General features: G+C 45.3%; 1 protein-coding gene across 1 annotated transcript in view; it reads left to right on the forward strand.

Moving 5' to 3' along the window:
• Window positions 1-22,442, forward strand: part of DGKB (diacylglycerol kinase beta) — an 804,956-nt gene that overhangs the window by 574,913 nt on the left and 207,601 nt on the right. The window lies entirely within an intron of this gene.

A 22,442-nucleotide genomic window follows, 5' to 3' on the forward strand; every position in this document is an offset into this window, starting at 1 on the left:
TGGAAAGAGGCTGAGGACATACTACAGGAAATGGACAGGAGATTATTCTATAGTCTCCTCTCCACAGTCCACACATGTCTGTCTCTTCCCATAACTCCCATCCCTGCGTCGCTCCCACTCTTGACTCCTTTCTAGGATCCCCTCAGAGACTGCAGACATGATAAAAGACAAGAGATGGTCAGAGGCTGCGGACATACTACAGGAGGTGGACAGAGGCTGCGGACATACTACAGGAGGTGGACAGAAGCTGCGGACATACTACAGGAGGTGGACAGAGGCTGCGGACATGCTACAGAAGGTGGACAGAGGTTGCGGACATACTACAGGAGGTGGAAAGAGGCTGAGGACATACTACAGGAAATGGACAGAGGCTGCGGACAAACTACAGGAGGTGGACAGAGGCTGAGGACATACTACAGGAGGTGGAAAGAGGCTGAGGACATACTACAGGAGGTGGAAAGAGGCTGAGGACATACTACAGGAGGTGGACAGAGCCTGCAGACATACTACAGGGAGTGAACAGAGGCTGCAGTGCAGACATACTACAGGAGGTGAACAGAGGCTGCGGGCATACTACAGGAGGTGGACAGAGGCTGCGGACATACTACAGGAGGTGGACAGAGGCTGCGGACATACTACAGGAGGTGGACAGAGGCTGCAGACATACTACAGGAGGTGGACAGAGGCTGCGGGCATACTACAGGAGGTGGACAGAGACTGCGGACATACTACAGGAGGTGGACAGAGGCTGCGGGCATACTACAGGAGGTGGACAGAGGCTGCGGACATACTACAGGAGGTGGACAGAGGCTGCGGACATACTACAGGAGGTGGGCAGAGGGTGCGGACATACTACGGAAGGTGGACAGAGGCTGCAGACAAACTACAGGAGGTGGACAGAGGCTGAGGACATACTACAGGAGGTGGACAGAGGCTGTGGACATACTACAGGGAGTGAACAGAGGCTGCAGACATACTACAGGAGGTGGACAGAGGCTGTGGGCATACTACAGGAGGTGGACAGCGGCTGCGGGCATACTACAGGAGGTGGACAGAGGCTGCGGGCATACTACAGTAGGTGGACAGAGGCTGCGGGCATACTACAGGAGGTGGACAGAGGCTGCGGGCATACTACAGTAGGTGGACAGAGGCTGTGGGCATACTACAGGAGGTGGACAGAGGCTGTGGGCATACTACAGGAGGTGGACAGCAGCTGCGGGCATACTACAGGAGGTGGACAGAGGCTGCGGGCATACTACAGGAGGTGGACAGAGGCTGCGGGCATACTACAGTAGGTGGACAGAGGCTGTGGGCATACTACAGGAGGTGGACAGAGGCTGTGGGCATACTACAGGAGGTGGACAGCAGCTGCGGGCATACTACAGGAGGTGGACAGCAGCTGCGGGCATACTACAGGAGGTGGACAGAGGCTGCGGGCATACTACAGGAGGTGGACAGAGGCCGTGGGCATGACACAGGAGGACTGACTTGCCTGTCCTCTCCTCCTCCTCGGCTGTGGCTGTGTGTGTGACGACTGGCACTGGTCTGGTCATAATATTATGGCTCCCCATGGGAAGGTACAAGTGCTGTCCATCCTGTACTTATCACCCCCACCCTCTGCAGCAGACATGCCCAGCCCTGTGATAAATAAATGAAGTGTCATTACCAGGAGCTCACAATCCATGCCGCGTGTAAGCCGCCTGCCCCGTCCTGAAGCCCTATACACTCGGAGGCACCCCCACGCTCAGAATGAATGCCGCCCACAGCCGCTACTTTCCATTTAAAAATGGTGCCAGGCAGCGACATTGCGTTACTGTGCATACGCCGCCCGGCCGCGTGTACGAGCTTTCCCGAGCCCGGCTGGCTTCGGAACGGTGCATGCGCAGTTGAATAGTCGGCTTGCGGCCATCTTTTTTACGGGCACCGTTGCCCGAAACTGACATTTACGGGCACCCTGAAAATAGGCTTTAATTTACGGGCTGCCCGTAAATCTACGGGCGGTTGGCAACATTGCTGTGTGCCTTTGCACAAAGCCAACTGAATAAAGACATGCTTTGGCCAGTTTGGTGTGGAGAAACCCAAGTGTCCTGCTCAGAGCCCTGACCTCAACCTTACTGAATCTTTTTTGGGAGGAATCGGAACACGGATTGTGAGCCAGGTCCAACATCAGTAGCTGTCTTCACAAAACGCTTTTTTGGTTGAATGGGCACGCATTCCTATAGACACACTACAAAATCTCATGGAAAACCTTCCCACCAACCCATTTACTGTGGGTGTGATGGCGAGAGGTTCACAGACTTTTGATTGTATAGTGTACTCTCTCGGAGATTCCAGAAGTGTCTAATTCCTGGTGTAGCCACCTTGCCCTAAGCATGAGTGGTTTATCAAATTTAGTACTGCCTGGCTTTATCCTGGTAGTGCGTAATTGATAGATGGCACTGCTTTCCTTTAGTTTGTTTAATTCTATCCCAACTGCTTACTCCTACAAGAGTGTCCCTGGTAATAGAGAGGCAATAGGGCTGGAGCATGAATATTTGTGTTCTACTCTGGCCAATCACTTGGAGCTTTCTTACTGGTGCCTGCTGGGGAAGGGTATAAGTATTTGGATTACCCTTGAGGAGAGGGTTTTCTCCCCCAGGGTTAAGGCTGGGGAGGAGTGCCGTGAGTGTTGCTATCCTCCTAGGCCTATTGGCTTGGGAGGGCTACACATGTTTAAAGGCCAATCCTGGGTCAAAGTCTGGAGCTGTCCTGTCTGGAATGGAGGAAGCCATACTCAAGCTGGTATACCAGGATCTCTGCTGAAAGGGGTCATGAATAGCTGTGAGCAGCTGGAGCCCCTTAGGGGACTAGAAACTCGCTTGGAGAATCCATAGAGCCATCTGCTCACTGGCCAAGGTACTACTTAATGCCAGACTCACCTTAAAGCAGAAGTAAAGTTAACTAAAAAAAAATTTAAAAAATATTCTCCCTGCAAAGTAAATTCATAATGTGCTGGTATGCATCGCATAAAAGCGCATTATAAAAGACTTAAATTGAAACCAAGCCCTCCAGCGACGTGCTGTCACCGCTGACAGAGCTTCCGTCTTCGCCCGGTCTTTCTTTCCATGTTTGCGGGCTGCGGTCCTTTGAGTGGCTGAGCCACAATGACGCATGCGCTCGGCACAGGGCTCTGAAGTAATGGCACGGGTATGCCGTTCATTCAGAGCACAAGCGCCAGTGACGTCACCGGCTGCAGAGACAATGAATATCTTCTAACACTTAGGAGATATTCCTTGAACCTACAGCTAAGCTTTATTATAAGCTTACCTGTAGGTAGAAGCAGGGCTTTTTTTTGAGCCGGAACACGAGGGAGCGCAGTTCCGGCACCTCCAGCACTGACTGTATGTAATGGGAAGGGGTGCTGGGATGTGCTGTAGGGTCTATTGATGCTGGCTGTTGGTGGATCTATTCCAGCCTGAGGGTGGTCTTTTTTTGCAGGGGGACCTACTGTTGCTGGGGGTGGGTCTTATATTTCTGGGGGGGGGGTCAGTTGTTGCTGGGAGAGATCTACTGTTGAGGGAGGGGTCTATTGTTGTTGGCTGATGGACAGTCTATTGATGCGGGCTGTGGGGAGATCTGTTGTTGCTGCTGGGAGTCTATTGTTGCTAGGGTGGAAATTTTGTTGCAGGTGGTCCATTGTTAAGGGAAGCTATTGTTGCTGGCTGCAGAGGATCTATTTTACTGCTTTTCTTGACCAAATTCCATACATATTACTTAGCACCACAAAATGATACTTGGTTCTGTATTGTCCAAGGAATGGTGCTTGGAAGTGGGTAAGGGGTGGAGCCAAGGAATGGTGCTCAGAGGTGGATATCGGGCAGAGAAAAGGGCTGACTCGGAAAGGGGGAGTTCCTGCACCTGCAGTGCATACGGAAAGTCTTCACAGTGCTGAACTTTTTCCACATTTTGTTATGTTACAGACTTATTCCAAAATGGATTAAATTCATTATTTTCCTCAAAATTCAACAAACGATATCCCATAATGATAGCGTGAAATACGTTTTTTTGAAAAATCTTTGGAAATGTATTAAGTATTCACAGCCTTTGCCATGACACTCAAAATTGAGCTCAGGTGCATCTTGTTTTCACTGATCATCCTTAAGATGCTTCTACAACTTGATCGGAGTCCACCTGTGGTAAATTCATTTGATTGGACATAATTTGGAAAGGCACACACCTGTCTATATAATGTCCCACAGTTAACAGTGCATGTCAGACCACAAACCAAGCCATGAAGTCCAGGGAATTGTCTGTAGACCTCCGAGACAGGATCGTATGTAGGCATAGATCTGGGGAAGGGTACAGAAAAATTTCTGTAGCATTGAAGGTTCCAATGAGCACAGTGGCCTCCGTCATCCGTAAATGGAAGAAGTTTGGAACCACCAGAACTTTCCCTAGAGCGGTCCGCCCGGGCAATCTAATTGATTGGGGGAGAAGGGCTTTAGTCTTGGAGTTGACCAGGAACCTGATGGTCACTCTGACTCCAGCGTTTCTCTGCGGAGAGAGGAGAACCTTCCAGAAGAACAACTATCTCTGCAGCACTCCACCAATCAGGCCTGTATGGTAGAGTGGCCAGACAGAAGCTACTCCTCAGTAAAAGGCACATGACAGCCTGCCTGGAGTTTGCCAAAAGGCACCTGAAGGACTCTCAGACCATGAGAAACAAAATTCTCTGGTCTGATGATACAAAGATTGAACTATTTGGCCTGAATGGAAGCGTCATGTCTGGTGGAAACCAGGCACCGCTCATCACCTGGCCAATACCATCCCTACAGTGAAGCATGGTGGTGGTGGCAGCATCATGCTGTGGGGATATTTTTCAGCGGCAGGAACTGGGAGACTAGTCAGGATCAAGGGAAAGATGATTGCAGCAATGTACAGAGACATCCTTGATGAAAACCTGCTTCAGAGCACTCCTCAGACTGGGGCGAAGGTTCATCTTCCAACAGGACAACAACCCTAAGCTAGGGTTGCCACATCAACCGTTTTAATCCAGGACACACATTAATTACACAGGTTCTGTGGCTGATTAAGGTGGTAATAAAACTCACTTGGTGCCTTATCTGCATTAAATCAGCCTCAGAACCTGTGGAATTCATATGTTTCCTGGTTTAAAGGGATGATGTGGTAACCCTACTCTAAGCACACAGCCAAGATAACATAGGAGTGGCTATGGGACAACTCTGTGAATGTCCTTGAGTGGGCCCAGCCAGAGCCCAGACTTGAACCCGATTGAACATCTCTAGGGAGATCTGAAAATGTCTGTGCACCGATGCGCCCCATCCAACCTTATGAAGCATGAGAGGTCCTGCAAAGAAGAATGGGAGAAACTGCCCAAAATTAGGTGTGTCAAGCTTGTAGCATCATATCAAAAAGACTTGGGGCTGTAATTGGTGCCAAAGGAGCTTCACCAAAGTATTGAGCAAAGGCTGTGAACACTTATGTACATGGGATTTTTTTCGTTTTTTTTTTTTTATTTTAATAAATTTGCAAAGATTTCGAACAAACTTCTTTCACATTTCACTGGTGTCTGATTGGAACTCTGCTCTGGGTATCTGTTGCTCTAAACCCTCTCTCTGTGTTGATCGATTGCTATCTAATAAATACAATTTATTTGCCAATGTTGACAGGCACCCAATGTCTTTCATCCAGGGGTGACCCCTTTCATTAGGGTCGCACGGGCGCCGCCCCCTCTATCACGCCACCCCCCTATATGTATCATGGATAGATTCATGCATAGCATGAATCTATCCATGGCCGCCGTGGCCACCCCCTATTCAGGCATCCGACCCCTTTTCGGACGCTGGCCGCCTGAATTACAGCGGCGGGGTGTTTTTTTGAAGCAACTGATTAGAGCCATAGGCTCTAATAGGCTTCAAAATAGGGTGGACACAGAGCATTACGCTCGGAGCCCATCCATGTGTGTTAGTAAAGCAAATGAGTATTTGTTTTTCTAACACCGAACCGCCTCTCCACCAATCAGGAAGCGTGGGTCTAATACCCGTCACCTGATTGGCTGAAGAAGAGACGCAGAGGAAGTATGGAGAACACAGGAGCTGTCGCCTGACCCGCTGCCCGTCCCACAGCTTGCCGCCATCACCTGCTGCCTGACCCGCCACCAAGATGGGGTAAGTGCCAGTCAGACAGCGGGCGGGCAGTGGGGTCACAGTGAGGCTGCATTTGATGGGCACAGTGGCTGCATATGATGGGCAGAGTGGCTGCATTTGATGGGCACAGTGACTGCATTTGATGGGGCACAATAAATGCATTTGATGGGGCACAGTGGCTGCATATGATGGGCACAATGGTTGCATTTGATGGGGCACACTGGCTAAATTTGATGGGGCACATTGGCTGAATTTGATGGGGCACACTGGCTGAATTCGATGGGGCACATTGGCTGAATTTGATGGGGCACACTGGCTGAATTTGATGGGGCACAGTGGCTGTATATGATGGGCACAGTGGCTGCATTTGATGGGCACAGTGGTTGCATATAATGGGCACAGTGGCTGCGTATGATAGGCACACTGACTGCATATGATGGGCACAGTGGCTAGATATGATGGGGAACAGTGGCTGCATTTGATGGGCACAGTGGCTGCATTTTATGGCACAGGGGCTGCAATTGATGGGCACAGTGGCTGCAATTGATGGGCACAGTGGCTGCATTTGATAGGCACAGTGGCTGCATTTTATGGCACAGGGGCTGCAATTGATGGGCACAGTGGCTGCAATTGATGGGCACAGTGGCTGCAATTGATGGGCACAGTGGCTGCAATTGATGGGCACAGTGGCTGCATTTAATGGGCACAGTGGCTGCAATTGATGGGCACAGTGGCTGCATTTGATGGGCACAGTGGCTGCATTTGATGGACACAGTTGCTGCAATTGATGGGCACAGTGGCTGCATATGATGGGGAACAGTGGCTGCATATGATGGGGAACAGTGGCTGCATTTGATGGGCACAGTGGTTGCATTTGATGGGCACAGTGGCTGAATTTGATGGGGCACAGTGGCTGCATATGATTGGCACAGTGGCTGCATATGATGGGGAACAGTGGCTGCATTTGATGGGCACAGTGGCTACAATTGATGGGCACAGTGGCTGCATTTGATAGGCACAGTGGCTGCATTTGATGGGCACAGTGGCTGCATTTGATGGCACAGTGGCTGCAATTGATGGGCACAGTGGCTGCAATTGATGGGCACAGTGGCTGCAATTGATGGGCACAGTGGCTGCATTTGATGGGCACAGTGGCTGCATTTGATGGGCACAGTGGCTGCATATGATGGGGAACAGTGGCTGCATATGATGGGGAACAGTGGCTGCATTTGATGGACACAGTGGCTGCATTTGATGGGCACGGTGGCTGAATTTGATGGGGCACAGTGGCTGCATATGATGGGCACAGTTGTTGCCTATGATGGATACAGTGGTTGCATATGATGGGCACAGTGGTCGCATTTGATGGGCACAGTGAGGCCACAATTGTTTCAGTATTTTTCAGTTTGTTTGCGCCTCCCCCCCCAAACAGACTCATCCCTGGAGTGAAATGCTAGCCCACCCTGTCTCTGGGGGTCCCTAATATTCCTTTATGGTTCAGGGTATTGCTACACTGGCAACATTCCCTGCTCCTTTGAGTCCCACTCCTTATATTGCATTGTCCGTAATGTGAGATGAAAACCAGTGATATTCTGTTGTGATAACCATGACCTGGTGAGAGAAGCCGGGGGCTCAGATGAAGAGGTCTTCTCATTGAAGTACTTGAACGCTATAAATAGGTGATGCGTCATTTAAACTGTCAGTTGGAACCCAAGAAGTGACATTCCAGTTTAGAAGTATAGAATCTCTAACACAATGTTTCTTCATATTAATAAAATGTGTAAGGCTGGATTCACACCTGTGGCATTTTTAGTGCTTGTTGCATTTTGCAGATTTGCACTACAGAACGTGTTCCATAGGAAACCATTGTAAATAGACTGTAGTGCAAATCTGCAAAATACAAAAAGCACTAAAAATGCATTTGTGTGAATCCAGCCTAATGCGTTATGAAAGCACACACTAACTCGGGTCACTTTATCCAGGCACCCCTTGACATATAGACATTTATTAACCACATATCCTAAACGGACAGTTTATTAGGTACACCTGTTCAATTGCTCGGTAACACCAATTGCTAATCAGCCACTCACATGGCAGAAACTCAATACATTTAGGCAGTTAGACGTGGTGAAGACGACTTGCTGAAGTTCAAACCGAGCATCAGAATGGGAAAGAAAGGGGATTTAGGTGACTTTGAACGTGGCATGGTTGTTGGTGCCAGATGGGCTGGTCTGAGTATTTCGAAAACTGCTGATCTACTGGAATCTTCGCACACAACCATCTCTCAGATTTACAGAGAATGGTCCAAAAAAGAGGAACTATCCAGTGAGCGGCAGTTGTGTGGAGGAAAATGCTCTGTTGATGTCAGAGGGCAGAGGAGAATGGACAGACTGGTTCCAGATGATAGAAAGGCAACAGCAACTCAAATAACCACTTGTTACACCCAAGTTATGCAGAATACCAACTCTGAATGCACAATACATCAAACCTGATGGGCTACAGCAGCAGAAGACCACACCGGGTGCCACTCCTGTCAGATAAGAGCAGGAACCTGAGGCTACAATTGGCACAGGATCACCAAAATTGGACAATAGAAGATTGGAAAAAACGTTGCCTGGTCGGATGAGTCCTGATTTCAGCTGGGACATTCAGATGGTCGGGTCAGAATTTGGCATAAACAACATGAAAGTATGGATCCATCCTTCTCAGTAAGAGCTGTGAAAATGTGGAATAGACTCTCTCCAGAGGTGGTTCTGGTCAGCTCAGTAGATTGCTTTAAAAACAGCCAGGATTATTTCCTAAATGTACATAATATAACTGGGTACTAACATTATACAGTGGAACCTTGGATTACGAGCATTATCCGTTCCAGGAGAATGCTTGTAATCCAAAGCACTCCCATATCAAAGCGAGTTTCCCCATAGAAGTCAATGGAAACAAAGGTAATTTGTTCCGCATTGACTTCTATTACATGCAATACCACATGTGGCCAGAGGTGGGGGGGGGGGGGTCGCCGGAGAGCTTCGGAAATACTCGGGGACAGCTCAGCTGAACTTGGACAGCCTCTGAAAGGCTCGGGAACAGAGTATTTCCAAGTGTTTCTGAGTATTTCCGAGTGAATCAGAATATTTCCGAACAGCTCCGAATCGTTCCGAGTGTCCCCGGCGCCCCCGCACCTCTGGCCAAATGCGGTACTGCACACCCCATTAGCTTGAATTCTGCTCGTTTTGCAAGACAACACTCGCAAACCGAGTCAGAATTTTAAAAAAAGTTGCTCGTGTTTCAAAAAGCTTGTTAACCGCGTTACTCATAAACCAAGGTTCCACTGTATAGGGAAAGTTGATCCAGGGAAAATCTGATTGCCTCTCGGGGGATCAGGAAGGAATTTTTTCCCCTGCTGTAGCAAATCGGATCATGCTTTGCTGGGGTTTTTCGCCTTCCTCTGGATCAACTATGGGATTGTATGATTTTTATTATTTTTTGGTTGAACTAGACTAACTAAGTAACTATGGAAAATGACAGGTTCCTCTCAAACCTCCCTTCATGCTGCATACATACAGTGCCTTGAAAAAGTATTCATACCCCTTGAAATTTTCCACATTTTGTCATGTTACAACCCAAAACGTAAATGTATTTTATTGGGATTTTATGTGATAGACCAACACAAAGTGGCACATAATTGTGAAGTGGAAGGAAAATGATAAATGGTTTTCAGAATCTTTCACAAATAAATATGAGAAAAGTGTGGGGGGTACATTTGTATGGCGCCCCCTTGAGTCAATACTTTGTAGAACCGCCTTTCACTGCAATTACAGCTGCATGTCTTTTTGGGGGTGTCTCTACCAGCTTTGCACATCTAGAGAGGGACATTTTTGCCCATTTTTCTTTGCAAAATATCTCAATCTCTGTCTGATTGGATGGAGAGCGTCTGTGAACAGCAATTTTCAAGTCTCACCACAGTTTCTCAATTGGATTTGGGTCTGGACTTTGACTGGGCCATTCTAACACATGGATATTCTGTGATCTAAACCAGGGGTCTTAAACTGGTGGCCCTCCACCTGACTCCCACAGGCAGAGGCATGATGGGACTTGTAGCTTCGCAACAGCTGTGCGGCTGCCAGTTTGAGACCCCTGATCTAAACCATTCCTTTGTAGCTCTGGCTGTATGTTTAGGGTCGATGTCCAGCTGGAAGGTGAACCTCTGCCCCAGACTCAAGTCTTTTGCACCCCTACCCATTCAGATAGAGAGGGGGCGGGATCTGAGGGCCCCCTTCTTAAAGGGGGGCTACCAGATTCCGATAAGCCCCCTGCCAGTAGACCCTGACAACCACCGGCTAGGGTTGTCGGGAAGAGGCCCTTGTCCCCATCAACATGGGGGCAAGGTGCTTCAGGGCATGCTCGGATAAGGGTTTGGTATGGATTTTGGGGGGACCCTGTGCCATTTTTAAAAAAGATTTTGACGTAGGGGGGTCCCCTCCGAATCCATACTAGACCTGGTATGGACCTGGGGGGGGGACTTGTTCTCTTTTTTTTTTTTTTTTCATTTGCCTGCAATTTTTTTTTACTTTCAGCTTTCAGCGGGGAACTCTGCTGACAGCTGATGACTCATTGGTTGTTAAGGATGCGGCGGCCCCCTGCTTAGCAACCAACTATATACAGTGTTAAAATAAAAAACGCAAAACACATCAAAAATCGCATCACAAACACAACACTTGCATTTCTGGTGCGATTCCATTGAAGTCTATTACCCGAAAAAATTGCGGCAAAAAAGTTCCCCACCCTTTCCAAAAACGCACCGGCCCGCAAAACGCATAGATGTGAACTTGTACCATAGGAAACCATGTTAAATGGACTGTAGTGCATTTCTGCAAACTGCAAAACACACTAAAAAAACGAATGGGTGTGAACCTAGGGTAAGGGTCTCTTTTTTTTTCATAGGTAACCAAAGATGAAAACTTTTATATTTTAGACATCAATCTATTTCACCCTCAAGCCGGCTAGTGCACTGATTTACGTCTGAACCTAGAATGTCTGGCTTTTATATTCAAGTAGCTTTGAGTAAATGACTGGTACACTTTTACAAAATTAAAAAAAAAAGTAAAAAAAAAAAAAAAAATTCTTTCTAATCATACAAAGTTTAGCCGTGGCAAGAGTCATGTCCACATCTATCACCAATGGCAATTCTCCAGGACCGTGCCATCGCCCTATCATCACCGCATTGCCACTCACGTCAAAGTCCTAACTCGCTAGCTACCAACTGCAAAAGTGCAAACTAATCTGTGTACGATCGGTGTTAATTAGAGGTCCTCTGGCTAAATGTGAAAACTAGCTAGTCTAACAAGTCACAATGGGGTTCTGATTCCAAGTTGAATAATTGCCTTGTCGTACTCCCCGCCGCGCTCAATATTAAACGAAAATAACCGCCGATGCCTTTGCACCCCTCCCCCCCCCACCACCCCCCGTCCGATGTGTCTCCACCTATTTAAATAATTCCACTTGGTTTGGGGACTCCAGACCTTTATAAATTAACAGCGGGAAAATACCAAAGGTGTCAGCTTGCATATGTATTATCTTTTTTGTGTAATGCTTAAATATGTATTATGGATTGACTGACATAAATTAGGCAGATTTCAGAATCCACAGGCTGTGGCTTGCGAAGGACCCCTTGCTGTCTGACATTTCATCCTTGTCAAAGATCAAATTATTTTAATTTAGGCTGTAAATTATAAGGAATGAAGTCTTCTTTGTGGGAATTCCCTGTGGTAATCTGACTTTTGTTGTTACTGCTGCTTGTCAGTGTGCAAAAAATATTATATGCATGCAAATGAGCTTGGAAAAGGTGTACTATCTAATTATCCATCCAGTGCCTTCCACTTGAACCCAGTGGGTAGTCTGACACGCAGTATGTGTTTGATTCATAGAGGCCTGCAGGGTATTTACACAAGATTACTTTTAATTATGAAATTAATATCTTTTTATCTGAAATGTATAGAAGCCGGCACAGCCATGACCAGAATTTTTATCAAACTCCGTTTTTACGATATGGGCTAAATAAAAAAAGGGTGTTTAATAAAGAGATACAAAAAGTATTGGGACCCCTTCCATTACAAGCACATGAACTTTAAAGGCATCCCAGTCTTGATCCGTAGCAGTGGAGGCTGGTGGAATTTTATTTTGGGGGGGGGGGCAGCAAACGGTATGACAACCCCCCCCCCCAGTTGGCTGGTCAGTAGGTACTGTAGGTAGCGCTTACCCCATCTCCTGTGGCTTCCCCTGCTCGACGGCAGCCTCCCGTTCTACTGGTCATCGTGGCGGCGGCTTCTATTTCCTCCCTCCTCCTCGGCGGCCAATTGGGAGTGTTCTCTTTGCGGCCAATCGGAAAATGGGTCTTACACCAGCTTCTGGTTGCCCGAAATGAGAATCAGTGTTTCAACAGCGTATCAGTGTATTCGCTGTTGAAACACTGATTCTCAATCCGGACAATCAGAAACTGGTGTAAGACCCGTTTTACAATTAGCCAAAAGGAGAACACTCCCGATAACACCACACCTGGGTTACACTACACCGATAACACCAGACCTGGGTAACACTACACCAATAACACCACACCTGGGTAACACTACACCGATAACACCACACCGATAACACCACACCTGGGTATCACCACACCTGGGTAACACTACACCGATAACACCACACCTGGGTAACACTACACCGATAACACCACACCTGGGTAACACTACACCGATAACACCACACCTGGGTAACACTACACTGATAACACCACACCTGGGTAACACTACACTGATAACACCACACCTGGGTAACACTACACCGATAACACCACACCGATAACACCACACCTGGGTAACACTACACCGATAACACCACACCTGGGTAACACTACACTGATAACACCACACCTATAAAACCACACCTGGGTGGGCTCCAGATGCATCCTCTGCGATCCAAGCCCACCCTATTTTGAAGCCTATTAGAGCCTCCGACTCTAATCAGGTGCTCCAAAAAAAAAAACCTGGCCGCTGTAATTCATGCACCCGTTGCCCTGAAAGGGGCCGGACGCATACATAGGGGGTGGCCGCAGCGGCCATGGATAGATTCATGCTATGCATGAATATATACGTTACGCATATAGGGGGTGGCGAGGAGAGAGGGGTGGCGCCCGGGCGCCCCTAATGGATGGGCCGCCACTGGTCCGTAAGGTTCAATATTGAGTTGGTCCACTCTTTGCACCTATAACAGCTTCAACTCTTCTGGGAAGGCCGTCCACAAGGTTTAGGAGTGTGTCTATGGGAATGTTTGACCATTCTTCCAGAAGTGCATTTGTGAGGTTAGGCACTGATGTGAACGAGAAGGCCTGGCTCACAGTCTGCGCTCTAATTCATCCCAAGGTGTTCTTTTGGGTTGGGGTCAGGACTCTGTGCAGGTCAGTCAAGTTTCTCCACTCCAGACTCGCTCATCCATGTCTTTATGGACCTTGCTTTGTGCACTGATCCGCAGTCATGTTGGAACAGGAAGGGGCCGTCCCCAAACTGTTCCCACAAAGTTGGGAGCATGAAATTGTCCAAAATGTCTTGGTATCCTGACGCCTTAAGAGTTTCCTTCACTGGAACTAAGGGGACAAGCCCAACCCCTGGAAAACAAAACCCCACATCATAATCCCCCCTCCACCAAATGATTTGGACCAGTGCACAAAGCAAAAAAAAATCTCTGACGCTAACCAAGGGATTTCACTGATTGTCCAGTCTGGAGAGCTCTCTGGAGAAAGGTCTGGCTGATATTAGAAGGAGGCATCCAAGTATCCAGGGACATTGTAAGTACAGAACTGAGCGTAGTATCCTGGTCACTATTGCTGCTGCTATCCCTTTTGCATCATTACTAGAGCTTGCCTGGCCTGGGATATTTCTGATTTGTCTCAGTGCTGTCCATGTTCTGAACCTTTACTAAAGGGACTGTTCTAAGGAGTAGCAACAAAGTGAAGGATATCCTCTGAGTACTGTTCAGTGTTCATGGAGTATCCCACAGCTCCCTATGCCCTACCCCCAATAAAAAAAAAGCCAACCCCTAGGCTGTTTATTGAGCCAGAAGAGTGACGGTTGCTGTGTGCCTGGCTGCCGTTGCACTAATCTGGGAAAGGAACCTGATGAAAACCAGAGGCACTTACGGGGGTGAGCGCTACTCTTGAGTGACCACTCTGAGGCTGCTAGGGCTGTTGACATTACATTCAAGATGGCGATGCTCAGGCAGCCAAACACCATGCCAAAAAACATGCATAAATTAGGTGTAAGGCACATATAATCTTATGGAAAACCTGCTTTTAAAATAAATGGTCTGGCTGTAGTACCCCCTTGATGTGGGTTATTAAGCCATTTCCCATGCTGAGATCTACCCTGATAGTTTTCAGTGATGGTGGGTCTGAGACCCAAATTACCATCCATCTAGTTCACTAAATTGTTCTTCAGTAAAATTGGACCTAAGGCCGTGTTGGGAATCACAAGCTTACACACTTACAAGGTATCTCTCCTTTTCCAGTGGTCTCTAGACCTAGTCTACATGGGAGCCTACTGAACATCTGAGGCCCATGGGAACCATTCCTACCACCACCAAGCAGACTGACCCCCTTTACTTGGCCAGCATTCATTCCCAGTTCAAACTGGTCTGCACTCTCCACTAACAGGGCTCTACCTTGCTACATGGTAACAGGGTCTCTTTAACAGGATACAGAATTGCAGCTTAGATACAGTTTTGCCTACTGAGGTGAAGCGGGCTTGTGGCCTACCTCTACTAGGAAAGAACAGTGTGTCAGCCAAAGTGGACCCATACTATGCTGTGCAAAGCAACAGGTTCTCTAAACTGTCTCCCTCTCCAGCTGCACATACCTTGCTTTTGTTCCCCCAGCTGCTCCATTCAGCTGCTGAAAATGAAGAGAAGATGCAACTTGTAATTGGCAAGTTGAGACTTGGGGGTTATTCAAGGCTGAGAACTTTCTAACTGCCATCATGTGACAATGTCAGTTGCCTGAGTGGCCGATCACCCAAGCACAATATTTTCATGTAGGAGGAAGGGCACCACATAACCCAGAAGTACCCAGGGACAAAAACAAATGTGAATATGTGCCGGTGGGGTGGACGGCAGCTAAATTAACCTTTTTCCTTTTCCCTTAATGGGAAAAACACAGGTTCTGATGAGAAATCTCCAACCTCCATGTTAATGCCGTGTCTTCTAGTGAAAATAGAAGGAGCCACTGAGTGCAGCGGAGGACCCATATATCATGTTTCATCTGCAGGGGATACCAGTGCTCATCAGGCTCCTATTAGCCTCTCAATTATCCAAACAAAAGCAAAAAATGGCATCTGGTCTTTAATCCTATTACCACTGACTGTCCGCTGCATTGACTGTAAGTTCCCGGTTGGGTGAGCTCCCCCCGCTGGGTTGTTGTACCATTTGCAAGTTCTTCAATGCAACGGTTATTGCACTCCGGGCCTCTGTGTATTTACTCCCGCCACATCGCGCTGCACCTACATAAGGCTTAATTTCTTCTCCAGCTTACATGCAAGGCATGAAAGAGGTGCCAACATGTTTTGGCTGATGTGGCCTGGCTATGAGTAAGGCCACATCGGCCGAAACATCTAAGCAGCTCTACCATGCCTTGTATGTAAGCTGGAGAAGAAATAAAGACGTGTAGGTCTGGAAATTTTCCCAGCATCAGCGGGAATAAACATTGCCACATTTGGTACTAGGGTTAGAATTAATGCCCTATTGTTGGTATCATTGGGTGGAATAGTTCCCCTTTGTTGGTGTCAGTGGGAGAAATGGTGCCCCACTGTTGATGTTAGTTGGCAGAATAGTGTCTTGTATCAGTGGTGGGAATAGTGCACCAAGGACCCGGATAAAGGCAGCCAAAGGGCCGCAGTTTGGAGACCACTGCTATAGAAGATCCAATGCACCAGGTGTCGTTTATTCTTTTTTTTTTTTTTTTTTTTAATGAAAGGCTTTTGGTTCCTCCATAGAGCCTAAACTGTTACTTCTTTTCCGCACAATGCTTCTAGAAAAAAAAAAAAATCTCTGCTCTCATATAAAACGTCGGAATTTGGCGATTCCTCCTGAGTCCTCTTTCAAGTTTTCATACAAATCTAAAATCAAAGAGAATCATTCCCTCAGCCGATCTATCGTTTTTTTTTATGCTACTGGTCTGAAATAGCAAACAAAGGTGTGATCATGCTTTCAAACTACCATCAACACCACTAATGTATTGGCGGATTGAGGAAGTGGCCGTCTCTCTTCTCGTTGAATTGAACGTCGTTGGTCATTTCCTTAAATGCATTTCTAACTCTCTCCGTTCTTCCTGCTGCTTTGATTACTACAATCTTCAGGTCTATATATAACCCGTTGTCTGCCTCCGTTTGTTATACGTTTTGCTTGATGCTTGTATATAAAGTCCTAAAGGGCATTTAACCCCATAGGGGTTTTTTTTTTTCTATCTCAAAATTAATATACTATCTATGCATTAACGCATATCAATTATGCAAGATCCGTTCATTAATCTATTTAAAAACGCACATCCTATCTTGCCAGCGATCTTGTGGCTGTTTCCATTTTAGCTATGGGCATGTGAAGCCCAGTTGATTTATATTCCTGGTTTTCTGGAGAGAGGAGCATGCTGGGTAACCAGTATGCACCTCTCCATCTCGGGCATGCGCAGTTAAACGGCGCTCGTATCGCCGTTAGTTTGTATAGTTGCCATAACAATGGGCGGCGACGGAGTAAGGTCCCGCCCCGTTGTTCTGACAACGAAGATAACCTAAGTATGGAGGTAATAAAACAAAGAAATGCCTAACCTTCCTAGCAGTGTATTTCCAGCGCTTGGATAGGGTGGGTTTTTACAGGCATTTAGCAAAATATCATTTATTTATTTAAAAGATATATATATATATATATATATATATATATATATATATATATATATATATATATAACGCGTTTTTTCAGCACAGTCATGCCCACAGACTCATGGGAAATTATGACACTCATTTCCCATGAGGCAATGCGAGTAAGGAAGAGAGGTAGAACACCGCGGAATAGGAAGAAGGCAGATTAGGAATTCTGCCTAGTAACAGGTTTTTCCAGGCAAGTGAAATTTCTTTTTTTTTAATAAATGATTATTAGTACATTAAAAGGAAGAGAATAAGGTGAAATTTATTTTTAGGGTGGCCCTCCACTTTAAACTACAGAATATTCAGGTTTTTTACTGGACGTAAAAAAACTGGTCCTCTCTAGGGACCCCTATTCATTTTGACCCCCCCCCCACTCTTTACTGGTCCTCTCTAGGGACCCCTATTCATTTTGACCCCCCCCCCACTCTTTACTGGTCCTCTCTAGGGACACCTATTCATTTTGACCCCCCCCCCACTCTTTACTGGTCCTCTCTAGGGACCCCTAATCATTTTGACCCCCCCCACTCCTCCCCCCTTCCGTTTCCTGTCCAACTTCCCTGTCCAAAAAGTCCCCCCCCCCCCCACTTTCACTCCCTCCTTCCTATCTGTCAAACAACTTAGCAATATCTTGTCCAAGATACATGACAGCCTTCATTCCCCTCTACCCCCACCCCCCCCCCCCCGTTTTTTTTTTTATTAGGCACAACTTAAGGGCCATAAAATGAGGGGCTTACCCTCAGTATCGAATATGTTATATACGCACTACTTGATTGGCACTAACCTCCTGTCTTCTTTTGTCTTTGCCTAAAGCTATGTTATGGTGAAATGATACTATGTTCTTTGAATCTTCCTGATTTTTTTTTCTGTCATTAGTATTGATCCGTTAAATTAAATTTGCTCAAGAAAACATTTGAACAAGAAAAAAAAAACAAAAACAAAAAAAACATATCCAATAAAATGTAAAAAATGTAATTTCTTTATCAATTGAGGCCAATATGTATTCCACTACATATTTTTGGTAAAAAAAAAATCCAATAAGCGTTTATTGATTGGTTTACGCAAAAAAGTTATAGCGTCTACAAACTATAGGACATATTTATGGAATTTTTTTTATGTTCTACTAGTAATGGTGGCGATCAGCGACTTATAGCGGGACTGTGATATTGCGGCAGACAAATTGGACACTAAATGGTATGAGGTAGAAATGTGATCAGTGCAACTTAAATATAAAATATAAAAATACACACTAATCAAGGTCTGTGATATATTGTGCAAATAATTGCTGAGCAAAATATGTAAAATATTCAGACAAAATATATAAATAATTCTGTGCAAATTGAATAAATAATAATGTGCTAAAAATATCTTGTGCAAAATGAATAAATATACTATTGTGAATGAGACAACAAACTATGTGAATTAATAGTAAATACAGTACCAAATGATCAACTCAAATCAATCCCTATGCATTACATTACGGCACGTGACTTCATCAGGGGACTGATGAAGTCACGTGCCGTGACGTAATGCATAGGGATTGACCGGACACTGCAAGAACCGGAAGTGGCGTAAGAGGCTTCTTTAAAGCCGTTTAATTTACAGCTCTGCTGTTTTTAATCTTGTTTGTTGTAAGTACCCATTTGGTTATTAAATAAATCAGTGAGTTCATACTATATTACACTATGGGAGATTCTTTTTCATTCCCTGTATATACCCACTTTGTGTGAACGCCTGCGTTAACTAATCGGAAGCCACCATTTGGAACACAGTATCAGGATCCATACTGGATTCCGGGATGTCCCCCAGCCATATTTATCTTTAAAAGCGATATACATTATATATAAAGGTAAGAGTCTAGAGAGCACTAAGTGGTGTACATGAAGATCTCACATTGGAGATTGCACATTGAAGATCTCGCTTGAAGCACTTTTTGCACTTTTTTCCACGCCATTTATTTGTTTATTCAGACTTTATGAACTATTTTATCACCATTTTTGTGGATTTGAGTTTATCATTTGGGACTGTATTTACTATTTATTCGCATAGTTTGTTGTCTCACTAACAATAGTATATTCGTTCATTTTGCACAAGATATTTTTAGCACATTATTATTTATTCAATTTGCACAGAATTATTTATATATTTTGCTCTGAATATTTTACATATTTTGCTCAGCAATTATTTGCACAATATATCACAGTCCTTGATTAGTGTGTTTTTTATATTTTATATTTAAGTTGCGCTGATCACATTTCTACCTCATACCATTTAAGTGCACTGTATACACTTTAGATCCAGCTGCAATTTATTTAATTTAATTATATCATCTATTTCATTCACTTTGATAGCGCGAGGGATTTTATTTCATATTTCAAATTGGACACTAAATTACACTTTTTTTGGGGACCAGTGACAGTTCATACCTCCCAACTGTCCCTGATTTGGAGGGACTGTCCCTGATTTGGAGCAAAGTCCCTCTGTCCCTCCTTCCTCCTCATTTGTCACTCATTTTGGTCTGATCTATATAATTGTATATAAAATGCACTATTTATCTTTCAAAAAATGTTTCCCGGTGCTAAACCTTTCATCCGATTACTAAATTGCTGCATTTGTAACCTTTAAAAGCCAATATAAAGGAATAGTAGTGGTAAAAATAAAACAGTAGTGGGTTTAACTAATACTTTTTGTATAATTCTCCTTTAAGGGGGCGTGGCAGCGGGTGTGTCCTATGCCTACATACATTTGCTAATTGGTGTCCCTTGCTCCCATCTCAAAAAGTTGGGAGGTATGGTGACACTAATGCAGAGATCAGTGCTAAAAATATGCACGGTCACTGTACTAATGACACTGGCAGGGAAGGGGTTAACGTCAGGGGGATCGAAGGGTGAACTGTGTGCCTAGCCAGTGTTTTAGTGTAGTGGGGGGGAGGTGCTTTTACTAGTGGAAGGCATGGATTGGCTGTTAGAGAGTAGTGAGGAGCTGACAGTTAACTCAATCTAACCAATATGTGACGTAAACTCTTGTAGTAGGTAAAACCTAGTTAATCACTCCTAATAGATAACCATCAAAATAAATATAAATATAAAAGTGACTTCAGTGCATAAACCGATTGAACGTTAATGGGTGTAACCTCAAGGATAAAAGAAATCACTCGGTGATGCCCCTAATCCTCCAGCGATCGCCACACTCTTCACACTGTGTTAAATCGGCAGCAATAGAAAATAGGTGTATAAACATGTATAACCCCTTCCCGCCGAGCGTACGCAGTTGTGCGTACTCGGCTTTCGGGGGTTATACCGGGATGATGCCCGCAGCAGCAGGCATCATCCCAGTAGTGTTTTTTTAGAGCCGGCGATCAACTTTCCAGGTATAACAGCTGATGCGGCTAAAAGGCGCTCGGCTGTTATACCGGAGGTGCGGGAGGGGACACCCCCCCGCTCCTGCCGCTCTTACCGGGCCTCTCCGGGAGGCCCGATCACCAATCTGCCGCCTCCTAATTGTAAACACGGAAGCAACGTCATGAGGTCACTTCACGCCAATGGCGCCGGTTTTAAAAAAATATACAGTGTTCAGAATCGCCGAAAATGGCGATCTGAATACTTTGAAGTGCAAAGGAGGGATTGGAGTCTTTTAGACCCCCGATCCCTCCATAAAGAGTACCTGTCACCACCTATTACTGTCACAAGGGATGTTTACATTCCTTGTGACAGCAATAAAAGTGATCAAATTTGTATTTATTTTTTTAAACTCAATTTATTATTATAAAAAAAAAAAAAATAAGAAAATTTTTTTAAAAAAATGCCCCCGTCCCTGCGAGCTCGCGCAGCAAAGAAAACTCATACGGAAGTCGCATATGTAAACGGTGTTCAAATCACACCTGTGAGGTATCGCCGCGATCGTCAGAGTGAGAGCAATAATTCTAGCACTAGACCTCCTCTGTAACTCTAACCTGGTAACCGTGAAAAAAATTTAAAGCGTCGCCTATGGAGATTTTTAGGTACCGTAATTTGTCGCCATTCCACGAGTGCGTGCAATTATAAAGCGTGACATGTTTGGTATCTATTTACTCGGCGTAACATCATCTTTCACATTATACAAAAAATTGGGCTAACTTTACTGTTTGGTTTTTTTTAAATTCATGATAGTGTCCCTTTTCCCAAAAAGTTGCGTTTAAAACACCGCTGCACAAATACCGTGTGATATAAAATATTGCAACAATCGCCATTTTATTCTCTAGATTCTCTGCTAAAAATATATATATAATGTTTGGGGGCTCTAAGTAATTTTCTAGCAAAAAATACAGATTTTAACTTGTAAAGACTAAGGCTAGGTTCACACTGCTGTGAATTTTATTGCGAATTTGAGCCGCTGCGATCGCTCAAATTCGCAAGTCATTTTAATAACCTCGTTTTCCACGAGTGCCGTTCACATCAATGCGTTGCGAATCTAACCTGCGTAAAAAAAGGGTCCTGTCCGAGTTTGATCCGTGTGCGATGCGAATTCAGCTCCATAGATTGTAAAATTTGGCGTAGAATCGCAAGAACACATAAAGAATTCGCAATGCAAATTCGCACGCAACCGGATCAAAATCGCGCTAAATTCGCACTGCAGCAGTGTGAACCCAGCCTTAATGTCAAAAATAGGCTTAGTCATGAAAGGGATAAACATGCAATATAAATAATGTTACAAAACATGTAATAAAAGCGATCCACTGGGGCGTGAGTGTCGGCATACTGGAAGTGACGCGATTGTGGAACGAGCTCGGAGCTCGTGGGTATACGCCGTTACTCGGCTTTTTAATGTGAGTATGATGTTATGATTTTAATAAATTCATTCTAAATTTACCACAAGAGTTCATGTCACATATTGGTTAGATTGAGTTGACTGTCAGCGCCTCACTACTCTTTAAAAGTTTATTCATGAATAGTCATGAATAAGCTATTTAAGTGAAGGTGGCAGGCTTGCTATACATTTTTTACCCCACACACACAGTGGTAGCGTGAGACTAACACATAACAGGCATGGATTGGTATTACTGCTTTACAGGAACATAGGATCTACGCCTTATGTACTGACAGAACAGCGATCTGCCTTGTTTACATAGGCAGACTGCCGTGCCACTTGTGTACAGAACGATCAGCGGGTGTCGCCGGACATCAGGACCAGGGACTCACTGACAAGCCACTGAGCACTCGACACCCTGAAGTGCAGGATCACGTCTATATATATATATATATATATATATATATATATATATATATATATATATATATATATATATATGTGTGATCCTGTGCAGTGAGGCCGCCCTGTAGCAGTAAAAGTGCTATGGGGTGGTTTG

The sequence above is a fragment of the Aquarana catesbeiana genome, linkage group LG05, assembly GCF_042186555.1.
Source record: "Aquarana catesbeiana isolate 2022-GZ linkage group LG05, ASM4218655v1, whole genome shotgun sequence".
Taxonomy (NCBI): Eukaryota; Metazoa; Chordata; class Amphibia; order Anura; family Ranidae; genus Aquarana; species Aquarana catesbeiana.